At 36.3% G+C, this 23,072-nt stretch overlaps 1 protein-coding gene across 7 annotated transcripts in view; it reads left to right on the forward strand.

The window, feature by feature from the left end:
- The window catches only part of SGCZ (sarcoglycan zeta), a 623,247-nt gene that overhangs the window by 317,871 nt on the left and 282,304 nt on the right, over positions 1 to 23,072 (forward strand). The gene's annotated exons all lie outside the window — the stretch shown is intronic.

Consider the following 23,072-nt stretch of genomic DNA (forward strand, 5'->3'; position numbering starts at 1 on the left):
TGTTGACATTCTGTAGTAAAATTTTTGATTGTTTCAATGATTTTTTATATCATTTTTGGATATTTTTCATCAAGTGATCTGTGGATTCTTTCAATTTCTATATTATCCTTTGGGTGTAGGATATTGGAGTAATTTTCCTTTATAACTTTTTGAAATATGATGTCTAGGTTCATTTTTTTTTTTTATCATGGCTTTCAGGCATTCCAAAAATCCTTAAATCATCTCTTTTCTTCTTTCTTTCTTTCTTTCTTTCTTTCTTTCTTTCTTTCTTTCTTTCTTTCTTTCTTTCTTTCTTCCTTCCTTCCTTCCTTCCTTCCTTCCTTCCTTCCTTCCTTCCTTCCTTCCTTCCTTCCTTCCTTCCTTCCTTTCTTTCTTTCTTTCTTTCTTTCTTTCTTTCTTTCTTTCTTTCTTTCTTTCTTTCTTTCTTTCTTTCTTTCTTTTTTGGGAGGCAATGAGGGTTAAATGACTTGACCAGGGTCACACAGCTAGTAAGTGTCAAGTGTCTGAGGCCAGATTTGAACTCAGGTCCTCCTGAATCCAAAGCTGGTACTTTATCCACTGCACCACCTAGCTGCCCCCAATCAACTCTTTTTAATCTACTTTCCAGGTCAGTTTTTATGACTTCATTTTTCACATTTTATTCTATTATTTTCATTCTATTGATTTCATTTTATTGTTTCTAATTTTTTTTTTTTTAGTGAGGCAATTGGGGTTAAGTGACTTGCCCAGGGTCACACAGCTAGTAAATGTGTAAAGTGTCTGAGGCCGGATTTGAACTCAGGTACTCCCGACTCCAGGGCCAGTGCTCTATCCACTGCGCCACCTAGCTGCCCCTGTTTCTAATTTTTAAGGTTTGTTTTGTTTTATTTTGTTTTGTTTTGTTTTAGTGAGGCAATTGGGGTTAAGTGAATTGCCCGGGGTCACAAAGCTAGTAAGTGTTAAATGTCTAAGGTCAGATTTGAACTCAGGTACTACTGAATCCAGGGCCAGTGCTTTATCCACTGTACCACCTAGCCGCTCCTTTAAGGTATTTTCTTAATAATTTTTTGTACTTCTTTTACCAGTGGTCCAATTTTGTTTTTTAAGGTGTTATTTTCTTTAGTGTTTTTATGACTTTTTTTTTTACCATGCTGTTAATTACCCATCATAATTTTGTTTCATCACTCTTGTTTATTTTCCTTATTTTTCTTCTACCACTCTTATTTGATTTTTTTAAATTCTTTAAAATATCTCTCTAGGAATTCTTGTTGGACTTGTTTCCAATTCATTTTTTTTTCCTTTGAGGCTTTGATAATAGCTGTTTTGATATTGTTGTCTTTCTGCATTTGTGTCTTGATCTGCCCTGTCACCATGATATTTCTTTATGGTCAAGTTTTTTTGGGGTTATTGTTGTTTGCTCATTTTTACTACATATTTCTTGACTTTGAACTTTATTTTAAAGTTCATCTCTGTTCACCTGAGTGGGGATACATTGTTTCAAGCTTCAGGCTTTTCCACACTGCTGTTTTCAAAACAAGTTCTAGCAGTAATGAAGTCTTTGGTGCTTCCAACTTGTTGTCATCTGGGCAGAAGTATAGTTACTGTTCTCTTGCAACCACAAGCAATACTTTTACTTAGGAACCATGCTCACTTTGGACTATAAGCACTCCTCTCTGTCCTGATACTATGATGCAGAAGTTGATATAGGAAATAGAGTTGTCAAGCAGCACCCTGTCCTGTGCCCACTGGGGTCCAAAGGGGTCCCTTGTAATCTTTTTCTGACCTGTTGCTTCATCCTTTTACTCTCTCTTGTTTGAATGTATCTGAAACTGTTGCTATAGCTATTGCCATCTGCAAGGCCCATAGCTGATGTACTCACCATGTGGACTCCTGGTTAGCTCCAGCTCTGGTGTCATAGACCTCTCCTTCAAACCTCATAAGATATCTTGCACAGGAAAAATGTTTCACCCAGACCTTTTGTGGGGGGGCTCCATTTACAGAGAAAGAACTGATGGTATCTGAATACAGGTTGAACTATAACTTTTTTTTTGTTAGTTCCTTTTTCTAAAAATTTTTTTGCCTGTTTTTTTTTTCTTTTGTTGTGGGGCAATGAGGGTTAGGTGACTTGCCCAGAGTCACACAGCTAGTAAGTGTCAAGGGTCTGAGACCAGATTTGAACCCAGTTCCTCCTGAATTGAGGGCCAATGCTTTAATATGTTTTCTTTCTCAACCTGGGTAATGTGGAAATGTTTTGCATTACTGCACATGTATAGCTTATATTGAATTGCTTGAGTTCTTGCGGGGGAGGGGGGATAGGGAGGGAGGGAGGAAGACAATTTGGAACACAAAGTTTTAAAAATCAATGTTAAAATTTGTTTTTGCATGTAACTTGGATGGGAAATTCTAAATAAAAAGTGTGGCCTTAGATTAAACAAAAAAAAACTAAAAATAAAACAAAATAAAATGGACCCTAGCAATGAGAGAATACAAGCCAAGGTACTTCCTGGGCTTTTAGGATTTTTTTTTTTTGCAACTATCCTAAATGAATTGTTTGAGGTTTTATTTGAACTTTTGCTTGTTTTTTGTGTGGCACTGGAGAAGCCATACAGAGCTGTCAGAAGGATTTTATTATGATTCTTCAGTGCAAGCTCTTGGGGGAAATATTTGAAAGGATAATACTTTATTTCCTCTAGGAACTATGAAATATTTTTGGAACTGTGGAAAGAGGCAAATGTAGTTGTACCCCAAACAGTTTACTGAGAATACATAGGGATATAACTTCAAGTCAACAAACTTTTTTTTTCAATATTTAATTAACATTTTTCTCAATTTCATGTAAAAACATTTTTAACATTTGGATTTTTAAAAAAAAACTTTGAGTTCCAAATATTCTTTCATCCTTAATCCCTGCCCCCCTCATTGAGAAGGCAAGCAATTTGATTTAGCTTATGCATGTGCAGTCATGCAACAATGTATGAGTATCTTATTTTCCCAGATTCATTCTAATATTTGTCATTTTCCTTTTCTATCATATTAGTGAATATGTTAGGTGTGAAGTGGTGCCTTAGAGTTGTTTTAATTTGCATGTCTCTAATAAATTTTGAGGGCATTTTTTGTATGATTTCTCTCTCCTTTCATCCTGCCTATCTTCAAAAGTGTGCTACTTCTGACTACAGCCTCCCCAATCTGCCCTCCTGTCTATCAGCCACATCTATTCTTTTATACCCTTCCCCTCCTACCTTCCTGTAGGGTAAGATAGATTTTTATAAACATTTATCAACCACCTACAATGTGCCAGACAGTTTCTACTCTATCCTTGAATAATGAAATATAACTCTGTTCTAGGCAGACTCTTTTTGGGTTTGGAGATGGAAGTTCTCTAGTATAGGGCTTGCCCTGATCAGAAGGCAGCATATTTTCAACTCACCCCTCCTGTTTATTCCACAGATAGCTAATCAAAATTAATCACTGCCATTTCTTGGATTTCTTATGTCAATTCCAAGATCATGGAGATTGTTGGGGGAGGAGCATGGCATGAACATTCTAAGGATTAGTGCTCTCTTTTGTGAATTTATTAATAATTTGATCTTTTCAAGGTTCCCAATTGTTTGTTTTTGTGTATTCAGCTTTAAATTTCCTACATCTGGTGTATAATTTATTTTTTGGTAAAGCTCAGAAATTCAATGCAACCTGGAAAAAATTAATATCTCACTACTTTGTTGTTCACATAAACCAGAACCTCCTAACATGCAGTTAGCAATGAAAGAAATATTGTGTTTGCTGAAGATTACATAAAAAAGAAAAGATATTAAATGTTCTTCCTTCTGCTTCTTTTGCTTTGAGTCACTTTGGGGATGATGAATTTGTGTTCTAAAGATGATGATATTTGACCTTCTGAAAAAAAAGAGTCATTCCCACATTCACTGAGAGTGTGTCCATGATTCCAAAGTGTCCTCTTCTTTCAGCAGACTGAGCAGACTTTATGGTCATGATACATATGGGATAGAGGAGAATGATAACAATATAAACTGAGTTTGGACATTGAATGGAGATCTGGAAACCTGAACAAGTAAATTACCTGCTGTTTGCCTCTGTTTCCTCTCCAGTTAGTATTGGGATAATATTAGAACTTGCCTCCCAGCATTATTGTGGGGACTAAATGAGATAATATTTCTAAAGTATTTTGCAAATCTTAAAGTGTGATATAAATGTACTGCAAGGTGCTAAACCTTTTTCTTTTCTTCAACTCAGTTTATCAGCTAAGAAGAAATCCACACATCATAACCACTGAGAATATACTTAGCAAGAAAAGATATTTTGATTTAAGCTATGAGAGTAGTGCTGGTTATTATTGATGTCAATCGGAGTTTTTTCTCACTGTAGTTTCTAATTAAGTATAATCTGTTCTATTCAAGCTTTGAAAAGAAGATAGAGGGAGAAAAAATAAGGTTTTCTTTTAGCAAATTGTGAGCTTCAATAGGCAATTATGACAATATACATTTTGTAAAGCTATTCTAAATTATATCAAAGTAACTTTTTCTGGATATGGATAACTGCCTCTAACTTAATTAAAGGTGTGTGCCCCTAAATTCTGTATTTCTGAGTTTCATCAAGGCATACTCATCAAAGTAACATGTGACCACTTAACTCCTTCATCCTTTCTAAGAAGGAAAGTTTATAATGTTTAATAGTTTTATAGTTATCAAAAATGCAAGCGACTTGAATCCCAGAGATCTAGAACAAAGGTGGATTTCAGGCTACTTCTGTGGAGAGGAAGACTTCAGTGATTTTATTTTTCATCTCCTCAGTAGAAAGGATGAGGATTGCATCAATAAAAATGAACATCCTTTTTTATTTTATTTCTTCCATATGCTCCCTGTTTTATCTTAAAGGTACTCTACTCCATCTCTCCAGCTATCTATCCAGAATAAAGGAACTAGAGTAAATGGAGTCTGTTCTGATTGTTTTAGAGTATGCACACTCCTTTTCACCCATCAAGAGAGAATTATTCAAGTTTTTTTATGGGTTTATTTTGATAATTGAACTCTCTAGGACTTTACCACAAACCAAATTACATTATTTCACTTATAAATTATTTATAGTTTTTATTTTTATACATTTGTAATGTATATTTCTAAATACAAGTAAAACTTCTTCCTCTAACTAATCTGCTATCTCATAAGAAAAAGATTTTTAAAATTAAAAAAAAAAAAAACCACTGCAAGGAAGGCCACCAGCACATCTATCAATTCTGCTCATATAGGTAATATTCCTGCACCATGATGGTCAGGTTCATTTCCTCAACTCTTTACTGGGATTCAAACAGAAAAAATATTAGTTATTGTTTGCTATTATGGTTCTTTCTTTTCATGATTGAAGCTACTGAGAATATTGTTTTCCTAGTTTAAGTCACTTCACAGTGAATCCTTTATTCCAAATCTTCCCATGTTTCTCTGAACTTTTCCTGGTCATTGTTTCTTTTGGTACAGTCCTGCATTATCAGTCAATGGACATATGTTTGGTTTCTTGTTTCCTGGGGTGGGAGGGAAAGGAGTTGATTCCTACTTTGTATATTCTGTAGAATGTTTAGCTTGCACTATTTCTTTATTCATTTTTTAAAAATTCACTTAGTTCTTTATCTATCTATGGAGTAGCTAGGTGGTGCAGTGGATAGAGTCATGGGCCTTAAATCAGGAAAACCTGAATTCAAATCCAGATTTAGACATTTTCTAGCTGTGTAACTAGAGAAAAGTCACTTAACCATGTGTGCCTCAGTTACCTCATCTGTCAAATGAGCTGGAGAAGGAAATCCAGTATCTTTGCCAAGGAAACTCCAAATGGGGTCACAGTCAAATGTGACTGAAGAACAATCTGTCCCTTTCTCTCTCTCTCTCTCTCTCTCTCTCTCTCTCTCTCTCTCTCTCTCTCTCTCACACACACACACACACACACACACACACACACACTCACACACTATCCATCTATCACCTCCTTTAGAATATAGGGATATAGTTTAAACAGTAGGATCTCTGCACATAAGCATTTTATTCATTGTTGTTGTTTTTTTTTTCAAATTGGAAAGTTACTTTTCATAATTTGGGGATTAAGTCTTAGCTTCACCAATATGACATTAGGATGACTTTTTTCCTCTGACCCTCTCAATTTTTTTTATTATTTCTATCTCTTGTAATTTTTATCAATTTACTAGGTATGAGGTGAAATCTCAAAACCATTTCAATTTCAGTTCTCTTATCTTTGAAGATCTGGGTCTATCTTTCCTCTGATTTTCAATACTTTGTAATTCTTTTGTGAACTCTTTATTCATATATTTATTCCACTTATCTATTAGGAAATGGCTCTTGGTCCTACTCTTTTTTATTGTTTGTTCTCTATCCCTTCAATCTCAAATGCTTGACAAAGATTTTAGATGTAATCCACATCTTTCTTTTCTTTCATATCTTTTCCTAGCCACATGATTTATTTGAACCAAAAAAAAAAAAGCCTTTCAATTTCGTGTAATTGGAATTATCTACTTTATCTCTCATGATCACCATTATCCCTTTTTTGTTAAGAACTCTCTCCCTAGTGATAGCTGTTAATGGAACCTGATCATATACCCCTCACATTGTTTTTAAATGATGTGATCTCATCTTAAGATTGTGTTTTGAGCTTTTTGAGCAATTTCAGCTTATTCTAAAGGATGTAAGAGTTTAGTTAAAATGTAATTTCTGTCAAACTGCTTTTGAATTTTCCCAGCAGTTTTTTTTTCCTCCCCAAGTAATTGATTTTTTTTCAGTATATAAAACACTGGGTTATGGAGTTCAATTGTTTCTGATTCTTCTCTAACTCATCTATTCCACTTATCTACTTTTCTATTTTTAACTAGTACCAACTAGTTTCCCTGATTACAGCCTTATAATAAATATGAGATCTGGAAGTAAATTCCCCCTTTCATTCCTACTCTTTTATTTTTCACTATTTCTCTTGAGATTCTACATTCATTCCTCCAGATGAATTTTATATTTGCCTACCTCAACAAAATGCCTCTTTGAATTTGAATTGTTACCCACTAAATGTATAAATTAATTTAAATGGTGTGATAGTTTTTTCTTGTGCAGTCAAGGCTACAAAACAGGAAATGAATAGCTCTCCAGTTACATCACTCTTTATTGCTCAAAATAGTGTTTTGTCATTTTACTTATGTAAGTCTGTAGTTGCCTTGGGAGATTGGCTCCCAGATGTTATATGCATTTTGTAGCTATTTGCAGGAGATTTCCCTTGCTATCATTTCCTCCTGTGTTTTGTTTTTGCTATATAGAAATGCTATCAAGGATGTGGATTCATTTTATGAATAGCTATTTTACCAGAACTATACATTTTCTCAATTACTTTTTAAATTCTTGATTCTCTGAAGTAGCCTAAATTGAATGCTTATTAACATTTTTGGTTTATATAATCATTGTACTCAGCCAAAAACCTTCTTTGCATCCATTAGTATAACCAAGTGATTTGGGATTTCATTTTAATCTAAGTTTATTATTGTAATTATTTTTCCTTGGTAACAATTCCTTTCCCAAGAAACCTTAAGATTCCTTGTACTTTTTAGAATCAACTTGATTCTAATACCCATGTATGCATATGTGTGCATAGTCACAATAAAAATGTGTGTGTATTTATATTACATCATATGTTATTATTTTATGTGTTTATATATTTGCACACATGTATAATCTTTTTTCAAGGCTTTAAAAATTATTTTTATATCAATCAGTAATATTGTCCTAGAGATCTCTTTCTCTGCTTTCTGCTTTCTGGGATTAGGCCTAAGGACTATATTTGTCCTTAGGAGTTTAGGAGAATGTTGTTGGGCAGCTAGATGGTGCAGTGGATAGAGCACTGGCCCTGGATTCAGAAGGACCTGAGTTCAAATCCAGATTCAGACACTTGACACTTACTAGCTGTGTGACCCTAGACAAGTCACTTAACCCCAATTGCCTCACCAAAACAAACAAACAAAAAACCAACCCTACCCCCCAAAAAACCCAACCCAATAGAATTCCATTACATTCGTATACCACAATTTGTTCAGCCATTCCCCAATGCATGGGCAGCCCCTCAATTTCCAATTCGTTGCCACCACAAAAAGAGTACCTATAAATAGAATGTTGTCTTTCTTAGTTTTTGAGGATAATCTATGTAATATAGGAATACATTGTTGTTGTTCTTAATTTTGATAAAATTTGCCTCCACTGGAGTATGGATGAAAGTCATTTTCCTTTGGTAAATGTCCTTTATTGTTTGTTCTTTGTTCATTTGCTAAAATTGAGTTGTCAAAAATTTCAATTATATGTTCTTTTAATATGGTTAAATTGTAACTTTTATTCTTAATCCTTTATTTCCTTTATATTCTCAGTTTTGCTAAAACATAGTTATGTGTAATAAGTTCTAATAATTCTTTTCAGTTCTCTGTGTTGTGATTTCTCTTATTTTATTTATTATTTTGGTGACTGGATTCCTCTCTCTCTCTCTCTCTCTCAAAAACCCCATTTTAAATGCATTTTCAGAGATATATTGCTTTTCTTTTTTATATCTACTTTAGTTTCATTTCAGATGTAGATGTAGGTAGATAGATGGATGGATAGATAAGTGGATAGATAATAGATAGATAGATAGATAGATAGATAGATAGATAGATAGATAGATAGATAGATAGATAGATAGTTGTTCAGTCATGTCTGACTTTCCATAACCCTATTTGGTGGTTTCTTGACAGAGATACTGGAGTGTCTTTCCATCTTGTTCTCCAAATCATTTGACAGACAAACAAACTGAGGCAAATGGTGCTAATTGACTTGCCCAGGGTCACTAAGCTAGTAAGTGTCCAAGGATGGATCAGAACTCAGGATAGTGAGTCTTCCTGACTCCAAGCCCAGTGGTCTATCTACTCTGCCACCTAGCTGCCCTTATGGAGATCAATAGATCGATAGATATACAGACATCTGTTTATAGTCTCATATTCTATTTCACATAGTTATTAACTTACTCTTTTTTGAAAAAATGACATTTATTTTCCCCATTTTGCCTCATCCATTTAAGCCAGTAGTTCAAAATTTTTGTGCCTTTTACTTGATCTCCTAATTTTCATAACCATGTTCGAGGATTTCTTTCTTTTTAAAAATTTATTGAATAGAATTTTATTTTCCAAAATATGTGTAAAATCAAATTTTAACATCAATTTTTTAAAAATTTGTGTTCCAACTTCTCTTCCTCCTCCATTCCCACCCCCCACCCACTAGAACTCAAACATTTCAAAATAAGTTATACATGAGTAGCCATGGAAAACATTCCCACATTAGCTAGATTGTTAGAGAAAACAGTCAAAAAATAAAACCCAAAACTTCAGATTGAGGAATTGTCAAAGAGGAAAAAAAATTTTTTTTAATGTGTTTCCATATGTTTTCAGATACTATCACTTCTTTCTCTGTAGATGGGTTGCCATTTTCATAAATTCTTCAGAGTTATATTGGATCATTGCCTTGCTGAAAATAACCACATGCTTCCCAGCAGATCATCTTATACTATTGCTGTTATTTTGTATACAGTACATTTCACTCTGCTTCAGTTCATGTAGGTCTTTCCAGGTTTTTCTGATAGAATCCTGTTCATCATAACCTGAATAAAGTACCTTAAACTTGTCAAAGAATTTTCTTCATATTAGCCCAGAAAAGTAGGTACCATATGTTTTTGCCATTATAATCAATCATCATAACTATTTCCTTCCATCCTATTCCCTTCCCATGATATTTACTCTATTTTCTATCTTCTTTTAACCTATTCCTCCTCAAAAGTGTTTTACTTCTGACTGTCCCCTCCCCTACTCTGCACTCCCTTTTTTTCACCCTTCCTTCCTCATCCTCTTCCCCCCATACTTTCCTGTAGGGTTAAATAGATTACTCCTCCCAACTGGGTGTGAATGTGATTCCCTCCATGAGCCCACTCTGATGAGTTAAAGGTGTTTGAGCTAATTCTGTGTTCCAAATTTTCTTCCTCCCTCTCTCCTCAACCCTCCCTATGAAATCAAGCAATCCAGTATGTCATACTTGTGCAGTTATGCAGAACATCTTTACTTTCCTCAAAAGTGCTTTGCTTTTTTACTGCTCTCTCCCCCACTCTGCCCTTCCCTCCTTCCCCTGTTCCCCCCCCTCCCTTATCTCTCTCTCCTCAGGGCAAAAACCTATACCTGCTTGAGTATGTATATTAGTCCTTCTTTGAGGCAATTCTGATGATATTAAGGTTCACTCACTCCCCAATTCCTTCTCCCTCTTCCCCTCCCCTCCATAAGCTTTTTTCTTGTTTCCTTTATGTGAACAATCTCTTCCCAAACCATCTCTCCCCTTGCCCCTCCCCCAGTCTATTTCTCCTACACCTCAACCCTATTTTAAAGATGTCATCATGAGTTAGTTAGGTGGCACGGTGGACAGTGCACCAGCCCTGGAGCCAGGAGGTCCCAAGCCCAAATCTGGCCCCAGACATAAGACACCCCACCCTGTCTTCCCCACAAAGAACAAAACATAAATGCTTTACAGATATCATTCCTTCATATTCAGTTCAGACCCGTGTCCTCTGTGAATTCCTTACTGAGATAGTTCTTATGAGTTTGAAGTATTATCTTCCCATGTAGGAATATAAACAGTTTGATCTTTTAATATCCCTCATGAAGTCTTTTTCCTGTTTATCTTTTTATGCTTCTCCAGGGTCTTGTATTCGAAAGTCAAATTTTCTATTCAGTTCAGGTCTATTTGCTATGAAAATAGCAAATGCCTGAAAGTCTTCTTTCTCATTGAAATTCCATTTTTTCCTCTGAAAGATGTTTAGTTTTGCTGGGTACCTGATTTTTGGCTGTAGTCCCAGTTCTTTTGCCCTCTGGAATATCATATTCCATGCCCTCCAGTCCTTTAATATAGAAGCTGCTAGATCTTGCTTTATCCTTATTGGAGTTCCACAGTATATGAATTCCTTTTTTCTAGCTGTTTGCAATATTTTCTCCTTGACCTGTGAGTTCTGGAATTTGACTATAATATTCCTGGAGGTTTTCCTTTTGGAATCTCTTTCAGGAGGTGATTGGTGGATTCTTTCAATTTCTATTTTAGCTTCTGCTTCTAGAATATCAGGGCAATTTTCCCTCACAATCTCTTGGAAGATGGTGTCTAAGCTCTTGTTTTGGTCATGGTTTTCAGGTAGTCCAATGATTTTCAAATTATCTCTCCTAGATTTATTTTCCAGGTCAGCTGTTTTTCCAAGGAGATATTTCACATTGTTCTCTATTTTTTCATAAAATTGGATTTGTTTTACTTTGTCTTGGTTTCTCATAAGGTCACTAGCTTCCATTTGTTCAATCCTAATTCTTAGGCAATTATTTTCATCAGACAGTTTTTTAATCTCCTTTTCCATTTGGCTTTTCAAACTGTTGACTTTTTTCTCATGACTTTCCTGCATTGCTCTCATTTCTCTTTCCATTTCTTCCTCTGTTTCTCCACATCTTCGTTCTATCTCTCCTACTTTCTTTTCAAAGTCCCTTTTATGAGGTTCCATGGCCTGAGACCACTTCATATTTTTCTTGGAAGCTTTGGATATTGGAGCTTTGACTCTATTGTTATCTTCTTCTTCTGAGGTTGTATTTTGGTCTACCTTTCCCTCAAAGAAGTTTTCAATGGTCTTCTGCTCTCTCTGCCTACTCATCCTGGCTTACTATTTCTTGGCTTTTTACTCCTTCTTAAAGTGTAGCACTGCTTCCAGGACACACTGTGCTACAGCATGGCCCAGGGGGTGATTGGGCTTCTTCTCAGACTGCCTCACTTATGAGTAACCATGGCTGCTTTCTCTTTGACCCAGAAACAGAAGTCTGATTGAACTCTGATTCTCTATGGTCTGAAGCTTAGTGTGCTTTTGCCCCTCCCCCACTGGCCCACCACCATTCCATTCAGCCCATTGGTTCAGACCCAGGACCCCTTTCCCCAACTCTAGTAGATACTGCCTCCACTTCTCCCCAGCCTACCGCTGAACCCCCTCACCAGTCCATGATCGGAGCCTCAGAAGCTGCTGGTGCTGAAGACTGTGACATTTACTGTAACCACTGTCCCTGGCTGGGTCCGGACTTTGAGCAGAGTTGTTCACCCTGATGAGTAGGTGATTGGAATTGCCCTCTTTTGCAGAGAAATAGTCTCACTCTGTTCTTATGTGCAGTAGGTTTTTCTGGGTTTTGATTTTTTTATCACATTATTTGGGTATGAGTGAACGGGTTTATCTGGAGCTTGTGGGAGTCACAGCTTCTCCTCCACCATCTTGGTTCCACCCTGGCCTCTAAGGATTTCCTTCTAAAGAAGTTTGGTTTGGTTTTTCCTCCTTGTGATTTCTCTTCCCATGCAGTTTAGTTGGATTTGTGTTTTCTGACTCATGGGTTCTAACCTTATCACTTTCTTCTTTATAATATGTCTGTCCCTCCTGGGCTTAAACTTCATATCGAACCAAGCTTGAATGTTCCCTTCTATCTAATTTCTATTTTATTGCCCTTTTAGATGTTGCCATATCATCTCTTTTTTTATGCCATTTTCCTGCTTGTGTCCTAAAATTGAGGATTAGCCTTATACTCTTCAGAATCTTCTCTCTATCTCTTTTTCAAAGGGCATCCCACTTCTGGCTATATATACACTTTCATCACATTGGGTGTGAACCTATTCTAGGTGTGGTACCTACATTTCACCAAACACACACACACACACACACACACAAAACAAAACAAAAACAAAAACAAAAATCCTCTACTGGGAATACTCTTCAATGCCACACTCTGCTTTCTATCTAAAGTAAGACTTCCCATCATTCCCAATGTTAAATTTAAAAAGTTTGAGAGACATAGTTTCTGGGTAGTTAATTATTTTATTAATAATGCAAGACTCTTACTAGTCAAAAGATCAATGACACTCTTGAATGCTCAAGACCCCTCCTGGAACCTACTGAATGCTTCTATGCCCTTGGAAGGGTGGGTATTCCTGAGGAAAGAATGAATATGATAATGAGAGGTGGCCCTATTCCAGTTGACTTCAGTTGTTGTTTTATCCTTCATTCTTCTTTTTTTTTTTTTTTTTGGTGAGGCAAGTGGGGTTAAATGACTCACCCAGGGTCACACAGCTAGTAAGTATCAAGTGTCTGAGGCTGGATTTGAACTCAGGTCCTCCTGCATCCAGGGCTGGTGATCTATTTACTGTGTCACCTAGCTGCCCTGGCCCTATTACAATTAAGGTCCTGGGGTACATGACATTGAGCACCCAAATCTTTGTAAAAGAGATATCAATTTTCATATCAACTGTCTGACAAAAAGGAGAATCCACATTTTCCTAGTGGTATCAGAGTAAACACAGTGAGGAGGAATCCATCCATTCACCTAAACTTAGAATTTCTTTACTGTCTTTGATTAGAGCTTAGCTTTCCTGGCTGGGTAAGTCTTTTAACAGAATTTGCCACAGTGGTTGATTTCTGGATAAGGAAGTAGAAGAGAGGGAAAACCTTGGTCCTAATTCAATAATTTGTTATTAAATACAATAGAGAAATAATCATTTCTCTCACCAGTTTCCAGAAAGTCTCTTCTACTCTTGATCCCATTTTCCCACAACTATTTCCCCTTTTGGGGGGCCTTGGCAAATCAAAATTCCTTCACTGATCACACATTAATTATTGGTATTGGTACATTGCCCATTTCCTCCATCCCTGTCCTTTCTTTTCCATTCATGCAATCTCTCATTTGCTATTCCCTCCCATAAAATACATTGCTTCATCTGTGGATATTTCCTTTATATTGGTAGGTTAGAGTTCTTTTCTGCCTGCTTACAAAATTTGTTGTCATTGAAATTGTTCAATTTAATAACTATTCTCTTGGAATTTAAAGCAAAGGAGAATGTTTTGTAGGTAACTGATATGTGAATTATCTTGCTCAATTAATTGTTTTCTATAATCAATAATTCTGGACAGTGTTCTTGATGTTTTTCTGAATTATGTTATTCAGGAATATTTTATTTGTCACTTTCTTCTGGTAGACCCATGATGCATAAGTTATCTCTGCACATTTTGTTTTCACGGTCACCGGCTTTGGTCTGTACTGAGTTTATGTGTCCTATTCATACGGTTGCCCTATATTGGATTGGCTTGTTTATATATATATATATATTTAGCCCAAAAGTGACCTGAAAAACTATATAGCAGGGCAGGTAGGTGGCACAGTGGATAAAGCACTGACCCTGGATTCAGGGGACCTGAGTTAAAATCTGACCTCAGACACTTGATAGTAACTGTGTGACCCTGGGCAAATAACTTAACCCTCATTGCCCTGCAAAGCAAAACAAAAACAAAATCAAACATTATTTAAAACCATATAGGGGCAGCCAAGTGGCGCAGTGAATAAAGCACTGTCCCTGGATTCAGGAGGACCTGAGTTCAAATGTGGCCTCAGGCACTTAACACTTACTAGCGGTGTGACCCTGGGCAAGTCACTTAACCCCAACTGCCTCACTAAAAAAATAAATAAATAAAAATAAAAAATTATGTAGCCTATCTCTTTCATTTTATTCCTGGGAATGCCTAGGCCCAGAGTGAGTAGATGACATGACCCAAATCCTGTAGATTTAATAAGTAGCTATGCCAGAATATGAACTCAGCTTCTCTGATGCCAACGTCAGCAATATTTTTATTGCCACCTTCTTGTCTAGGAAATGTTCCTCCTCTTTAGTTTTAAATTATAAATTTGATACTCTCTCTGTCTCTATTTTACCCTTTATCTCTCTGTCTCTCCCTTTCTTCATCTCTCTCTGGCTTTGTCCCTTGCATGTGTGTGTGCACATGCACGCATATACATATATATGCACATGCACACACATACATAAATACAGTGCCTCAAATTCTTTGGAAAGATTCTGTGTGGTAAATTCAATTTGTGTTATTTCACATTTTTAAAAAAGATTCTTTCCATTGAGTATATGAATGTTTACCTTCAGAGCTCTAGTAGTAATTAAATCAGCTGTCTCTATGGAGTTTCCAAGCCCTTCTTAACTTGTCCTCAGCCTCACTTTTGTTTTATGCATTACTTTTATTCATTCGTTCTCTTAACACATGATACAGTCCAGCTAAGCTAGCCTATTCTCTTTTCCTCAGACACAGCAGTCCATGTCCTAGATCCATATTTTTGCACCGGTCATACCCTCATGCCTGGAATGTACTTCCTACTTTCCTCATGGAATCTTTTTCTTATTTCTACCTTCCACATGGATATTTTTTTCCTAGTTTACCTACCCATGACTGCCCTTCCCTCTTCACTAGTTTGGATCTTAAACAAACAAACAAATAAACAAATCTTCCATATCTTATTGAAACATGTGTTTGCTCTGGTTCCATTGTCTGGGGGGTTCCCTCTATTTATGTTTATGTTAGAAATATAAATGTCTTAGTATTATTTTGAAAATGGTCTTGACCTCTCAGAACTGCTGGCTAAGATTGTTGTAAGAGCTTCCTAACTGATCCCCCTGTCTCAAATATCTCCCTGCTCCAGTCCATGGGACACAGTGCTTCCAAAGGAATTTTCTTTAAATAAGAGTTAACCAGGTGACAATTCTCCACAATTGTCTTTAGGGATTTTCTATTGACTGTAGGATAAAATATATATTCTTTCATTTACATTTGAGAGTCCTTCTCCTTTAGGCTTCAAATTGTCTTTCTGGGCTCATTATATAGTATTTCCTCTTTTGTGACACAGCCTTCCTAATATTTTATCTATTCTTCACACAAGATGCTTCATCTCCTATACCTAGGTCTGTGTTATCAATTTTCTAGTAATTTGGTTTTCAAGGCATCTCCTCTAACTTTTAAGATTTCCTTTTTGTGCTTATTTTGTGTTTGCTAATTTGCTCAAATACTATTTCTTAAGAAATAATATTCACTTTATTAAATCTGTTTTTCTATTTTGTTAATGTATTTTAGGGTCTCCCCCCTCTTTGAGGATTTATTTAGCCACAACTGAGAATTATTAGCATGTTGTTTTGGCAGTATCATTGTCATAGATTTTTTTCCTTTTTTTCCCCCTTTTTAACCCACACTTTATTTAGGATTTCATTATTAATTCTCTCTTTAAGTCTATGTCTTTTGTTTTTATCCCAGATGTACTTAATATCTTTATTGTGTTATGGTCTGTAAAAGGCATATTTAGTAGTTCTGCTTTTTTTGTTTGTTTGTTTTGTTTTTTCTTTTTTGCGGGGCAATGGGGGTTCAGTGACTTGCCCAGAGTCACACAGCTACTAAGTGTCAAGTGTCTGAGGCCGGATTTGAACTCAGGTACTCCTGAATCCAGGGCCAGTGCTTTATCCACTGCGCCACCTAGCCGCCCCCCTGCTTTTTTTTTTTTTAAACTGGTTATTTGCAATTTATCTTTGCCTTAAATTTATGGCTTTGTTTGCTTTGGTTTTTGTAAAAATTCCACGTTGCATTGAGGAACATGTATATTCTTTAGTGGCACCATTCAAAAGTTGATATAAAATTTGTACTTTAAATATTTTAGCTGTTTGTTCAGTAGTGTATTTTTCCTTCTTTAACTTTCTGTTACATTTGTACAATTCTGTTTCCAACTAGTATTTTGTTATTAAGACTTTTTGTAATTCAGTATCTTTCCTGTATGAATTTAGATTTTGTCATTTAGTAACATAAATTTAATACTGATGTAGCTTATACTTATTTTAAGCTTCTTCTAATATCCTCATCCATTTCTCTTCCTATTCATATTATTATTACTTTACTCCTGCTTTTGTGGATTCAGGAGATGCTTGGTCAGTTTGGTCTAAGCTCTCATTCTGATTCTACACGTCTTTGCTTTTTAGATGAGTTTCTTATTAGCAACAGATTGTACCATTTTCTTATCCATTCTGCCACTCTTATTTTGCTGGATTTTTTTAGTTCATTTGTCTTTAAAGTTATAAGAGTTAGGCTTCTATTTTCCTCCTCCATCTCTAGTACTGCTTTTTAAAAATACCCATTCGGGGCAGCTAGGTGGCGCAGTGGATAGAGCACTGGCCCTGGAGTCAGGAGGACCTGAGTTCAAATCCGGCCTCAGACACTTAACACTTACTAGCTGTATGACTCTGGGCAAGTCACTTAACCCCAATTGCCTCACTTAAAAAAAAAATAGCCATCCCTCTAAATCAATTCTTTGCACTTACAACTGGGTTTGCTTCAAATATTTTGTTGTAGCCCCATTCTTATAAGTTTCTCCCACCACCTTCACTGTGACTATTGTCAACCCCCTCCCTAATTTGGGGTTCTCTCCTGGTTCTCCCACCTGTCAGATTGCTTCTCCTCTGTGTCCTTTGTGGATACTCCTCCAGATCACCCCCTCTAGCCAAGGTGAGTCTCAGGTTTCTGTCCTTGTTCCCTTTCTTTTCTTCTTCTATACTAGGCTTTCTTAAACTTTTTCCATTCACAAGCCCTTTTTGCCCAAGAAATTTTTAAGCAACCCTGGGTATCTAGATATATAAAATAGGTATACATAACCTTTTGCTGTTGCCAAATTTTCCATGACCCCCACATTCAGTTATGAGACCCCACATAGGGTCATGACCTGCAGTTAGCATAACGTTCTGTACCACTTTACTTAGGAGTCTCATCAGCTCCCATGGATTTAATAACCAACTTTATGCTTATGATTCTTAAACCCATCTTTCTTGCCCCAGTCTCACTGCTGACTTCCTATCATATATGACTTGCTGTATTGCAAACATCTTGAGCTACACATCCAGAAGGATCTTAAACTCAAAATGTCCAAGATAGAACTCAATATCATTTCCCCTAAACAGTCTTCCCTCCTACCTTCTCTATTACTCTGGAGAGACACTTATAGTATCTAAGGTTTCCCATTTAGAAGTCCACCTGGATTTCTCTCTCTATCTCATCTACTATATCCAAACTTTTGCCCAAACCTGCCCATTTCATCTTTGCAACATCTCCCCAAGACTTCTCCTTCTCTCTTTTGACATGGCCACCTCTCTTCTCATCACTTCACACCTTGATTACTACGATGGCCTTGTGGTGGATCTGCCCACCTCCAGTCTTTCTCCATTCTAATCCATTCCCCATTCAGCCACGAAAGGGATTTCTCCTAAAATGTAGATCTCATTGCATCACCTTACTCAATCAAATTGAGTAACTTTCTCCTGCTGCTAGGAGCTAATCCCAAAAGGGCTATTTGGCATTTGAAGTCCTAAAACCTAGCCCCCTTCTGCCTTCCCAGCCTTCTGACACCTTACTCCCTAGGAAACATGTTTCAATCCCATCACACTGGCCTCTCAGCTGCTTCATAAACAAGATACTCCTGTCTGAGCCCCAGCATCTTCTCTGGCCATCCTCCAGGCCTGGAAGGCTCTCTCTCCTCTACTCTGATTACTGGCCTCCCTGGCTTCCTTTAAATCCCAACTAAAGTCCCACCTTCTCCAGGAAGACTTTCTTAACACCTTTTAATTCCAGTGCATTTCCTCTCTTATTTCCTCTTAATTTTGTATATAGTTTGCTTTGTAGATAGTCATTTACATGTTGTCTCCCCCATTAGATTGTAAGCTCCTTGAGAACAGGAACTGTCTTTCCTCTTTATGTATCCCCAGCACTTAGCACAGTGCCTGAAACATAGTAGGTGATTAATTGTTCATTGAATTGACTTTAAATTATTGAATTCTTTTCCTTCTGTCTTTCTTTCCTTACTTTTTTGATTAAGTTCTATATGTCATCCTTTTTTCTTCCTCTTTTTTTTTTAACTTTTGTTGCATTGTTGTTCTTCAGTCATACCTCTTCATGACCCATTTGGGATTTTCTTGACAAAGGCAAAGGAGACGTTTGTCATTTCCTTCTCTAGCTCATTTTACAGATGAGGTAACTGAGACAAACAGGGATAAGTGACTTGCTTGGGGTCACAGAGCTAGTAAGTGTGTGAGACTAGATTTGAACTCAGGAAGATGAGTCTTCCTGATTCCCAGTCTGGAATTTTATCCAGTGGGCCACCTTACTGTTCTTATCATGTTTGTATTGTTTTCATTGTTTGCAATTTGAATATTCTAGTTACATATTTTTTTTTGCTAAGATGCCTCAACGTGTTCTCTTTTGTTGGGTCCCTGCCCTTTTTTTTTTTTTCAGTTGATAATTAGACTTAGCTTTGAAATGAATGCTATTTTGGGTGGCATCTTGAACTTTTTCCTTTTCAAAATATTTTATTCTGTTGCCTTGTGAAATTTATAGTAGGTGTGGAATAATCTTGTGATAATTGAATTAACTGTCCTTTATGTTGCAAAATATTTCTCTTGGAAATTTTCAGGAATTATTGTTTGTCATTGGAATTGTGAAATATCACCACTATGCCTCCTTGAGTATGTTTTTGTTTTCTTTGTTTTTTGCTTCTTTTTCCTGAAGGTGATCTATGGATTCTCTGGGTTGTTTCTTTGTCTTCTATATTCAGAAGAACTAGGTAGTTTTCTTGTAACATATCCTACATTGTGCTGTTGTTCAGTTGTTTGTTTTATTTTCTAAAAATTTCCCATGTTCTTCTGAAATATTTATGATCTTCAAGTTGTGCTTTCAAATCCTGTCTTAGAGGTCAAGCTCTTTGTCTTTTATAAAAATGATATGTTCTTTTAATATGATTTCCTTTTATATTCCTTCTGCCAGATCCCCCCCCCACATATTTATTTTTTATATTCCAAAACTGTTTACCTATATTTTCTTCTTTGATGATCATAGCCTATCAGTATGATTTCTAATTTATTAGTTGAACTTTTGTTATGATTTGAAAACTATAAATTCTGACCAACATTCATTCTTTTAATTTAGTTCCTTTTTAAATTTATGATTGGAATGTACCAATTCTGACATGGCCATTCTCAATTTTGTCTTTGATTTCAGAACTCTTCTGAAATTGCTTGTTGTCATGCATCATTCTCTTTTACTAAGTTTTCTTTGACATTTCAGCATTTTCCCCTTATATTTACCCCCTCCTCATTCACTTTCTGAATCCTCTGCCTTTAATGGTAGCTATATACCTGAGGCTAGACTGCAAAGCTGCCTCAAAGGGAGTATGTACTTTCCCTAGCCTTGATCCTTGAACTTGAGAGTCTCTTAGGTGTCAGGCCTGACTTTCCCTGAGTTAAAGGTCCTGTCTCTTCAGGTACAGTGCAGCCATTCAAACTAGCTCTTTTAGTTCATTAGAGTAATAATTTGTTAGGGTTCTTTCTTTTTTTTAAATTCTGTAGATTCAACTTTATTTCATTTACCTTTGTTTCTGAAAGGGGTTGGAGAATTATTGGGGATGGTGGAAGGTGGTATATTGACCACATCTCTCTAAATCTCTCCATCTTTTCCCATTAATGTTCAGGCTCAGCTTTGTTGGTGTCATTAGCAACTCTTGCCAAAATGGCTTCATTTTTAATGTAACAGCATCTGGCAAGAAGTTGGTTGGCCAAATATTGTGATTGATTCCCTTCAGTATTGTCGTTGTTGTTGCTGCTGTTTTTGTTGTCATTGTCATAATTATTGACACTGTTGTCATTATCAACATCTAATAGTACTGGAAACATTTTGCGTAACTTTAGCTTGTTCCTTTTTCTATTTGAAGGTTTTTCACCTGCTCCTGACAAAATTTGTTGTTTATCTTTGAAATTGCTAAGTTTCATCACTGTGTTTCATGGAGTTAGAAGTACTTTGATGCTTTTATTTTGGGGGAGAGGCAATCTATGGGCACCTTTGATCAGTGCTTTGTTTTCTATATGCAGAAGGTCCAGGCCACTTCCATGCATGGTACTGAATTATGGGATTTGAGGGTTTTGTCATTGTTAATTGTTTGCTTCTGTTTTTTCGGTCATGTTCTTCTGGAAGTCCAATGATCTTTATTGTCTTTGTGCACCCTGCCATCAAGGTTGGAGTTAGGTATTATTTATTATTTTTTTGTTTGGATTATGTTCATTTTTTTCTTATCTGCTAATTGAGATTTGAAAATCTGACTCAGAGTTCTAGTATCTCTTGTATTTTTATTTCTAATTTCTTCTTTTATGGATTTCACTTTTAAGAAACAGTTCTGGAAGTTTTTGATGGTTATTCCTTTTAAGGGTTTCAGTGGTTCTGTATTTTATCAGACTGATTTGTTTTCCATTGAATCTTAGCATTTCTTGAGTTTTCTAGTTTCTTGGGATCTGTCTATCTGTATGTGTATGTATGTATATGTGCATATATTCATCACTCCCCAGCCATATTCTTTTCCCTTAGCTGTAAGGACAGCATCACCTGTTGCCTATTAGATATTTTAAAATGAATGTCCCAAAAACATATGAAACTCAACAAGTCCCTCTTCTTAGGTACCTTTTCTATTCAAGTCCTAAGTATCCTTATCAGATCCCAGTTGTGTAACCTCAGCATTATTCTGGACTTCTCTCTCTTGCTCACTCTATGTATTCTTGCCATTTCTACTTCTCCAACAGTTTCCTCATCCAATGCCTGCTCTCTATTCATAAAGCTGCCATCTAAGTGCAAGCTCTCATCATATCCTGGGTAAGTTATTGCAAGAGCCTCTTGATTTTATCTTATCAGAGATCTCTCCTCCTTTACTACTACTACTACTACTACTACTACTACTACTACTACTACTACTACTACTACTACTACTACTAGCACTACTACTACTACTATTAACAACCAGTATTTACATAGCATTTTTTTTTTGTGGGGCAATGAGGGTTAAGTGACTTGTCCAAGGTTACTCAGCTGGTAGGTGTCAAGTATGTGATTCCGGATTTGAACTCAGGTCCTCCTGAATCCCGGGCTGGTGCTCTATCCACTGTACTACTTACCTCCCCCCCACACACACACACACATAGCATTTTAAGGTTAGCAAAGTGCTTTCCAAATATTATTTCATTTCATCTTCACAATAGCCATAGGAGGTAAGTCCTTATAATTATCTCCATTTTATAGGTGACTAAGTAGGCAAACAGAGGTTAAATAATGACTTGGCCAGAATCAAATAGCTAGAAAGTCAGTGTCCAAGGTTGTATATAAACTCAAATCTTCCTTACTCTCAGCCCAGGACTCTATCCACTGAGCTACTTAACTACCTCTCCTAAATTGGATTGTAATTATTTTTATAGAAAATTGGAGTGTTGCAGTTGTTTGGAGACAGTGACTAATGTTCCATCTTGTTAGTTAGGTGACTCCCATCTGCCAAAGAGCCTCTAAGCCCACACTTCATTAGATTGAACCTCAGATAATAGGCACAGAGCTCTTCATTGGACCCAAGCTTAGTGATTGTTCTCCCTTGATAGAAAGTATAAGGAAATTGGCTCTGGTCTTTTGAGAACACAGGATCACTTCTATGGCATGATGAGGGCTTGTGTTGGGGGCAGGGTGTGTGTGTGTGAAGAATCTGTTCCTTACCAGCTTTGTGACCTTGAGTAAATCATGTTTACCTCCCAAACCTCAGCTTTATCTTCTGTAAATGAAGAAATTGGATTCAATGACCCCTAAGGATCCATCCAGCTTTTTCTATGATCTTATCACTCTAGTGGAAGAATATTGAAATTACCTATACTAGTTACCTAAAAGAGCTAGAGCCTGTTTTTATTCTTTGACAATATTATAATAGCAACAATCACGATAATGAAAATTGTTTTATTTTATTTTAGTGAAAAGCTACCTAATGTGCACATTTCAGAGTGTCAGGTCTAAGGATTATGATGAGGTGTCCATGATTGTAAGGGTGGCTGGGGACAACCTGAAAGTGAAGCGATGCCTTTTAAATACCAACAGTAATTATTTTTATGCTCCATTCTGTCAAAATAAAGAGACATATTGCAATTAATATGTGTCCTACTGATGCCATTTTAGGATTTAATCCAATAAAAGGACAAATTTTGGGGAAATGCTTTTTCCTGAAACATGAGTGACTTCTAGAAATATTTTCTATTCACCCCTAAAGGAATTACTTTTTTATTATAAAGCAGAATGAGAGAAGTAATTATTATCATTTGATTCAT

Source organism: Dromiciops gliroides, chromosome 6, assembly GCF_019393635.1.
Source record: "Dromiciops gliroides isolate mDroGli1 chromosome 6, mDroGli1.pri, whole genome shotgun sequence".
NCBI classification, from domain to species: domain Eukaryota; kingdom Metazoa; phylum Chordata; class Mammalia; order Microbiotheria; family Microbiotheriidae; genus Dromiciops; species Dromiciops gliroides.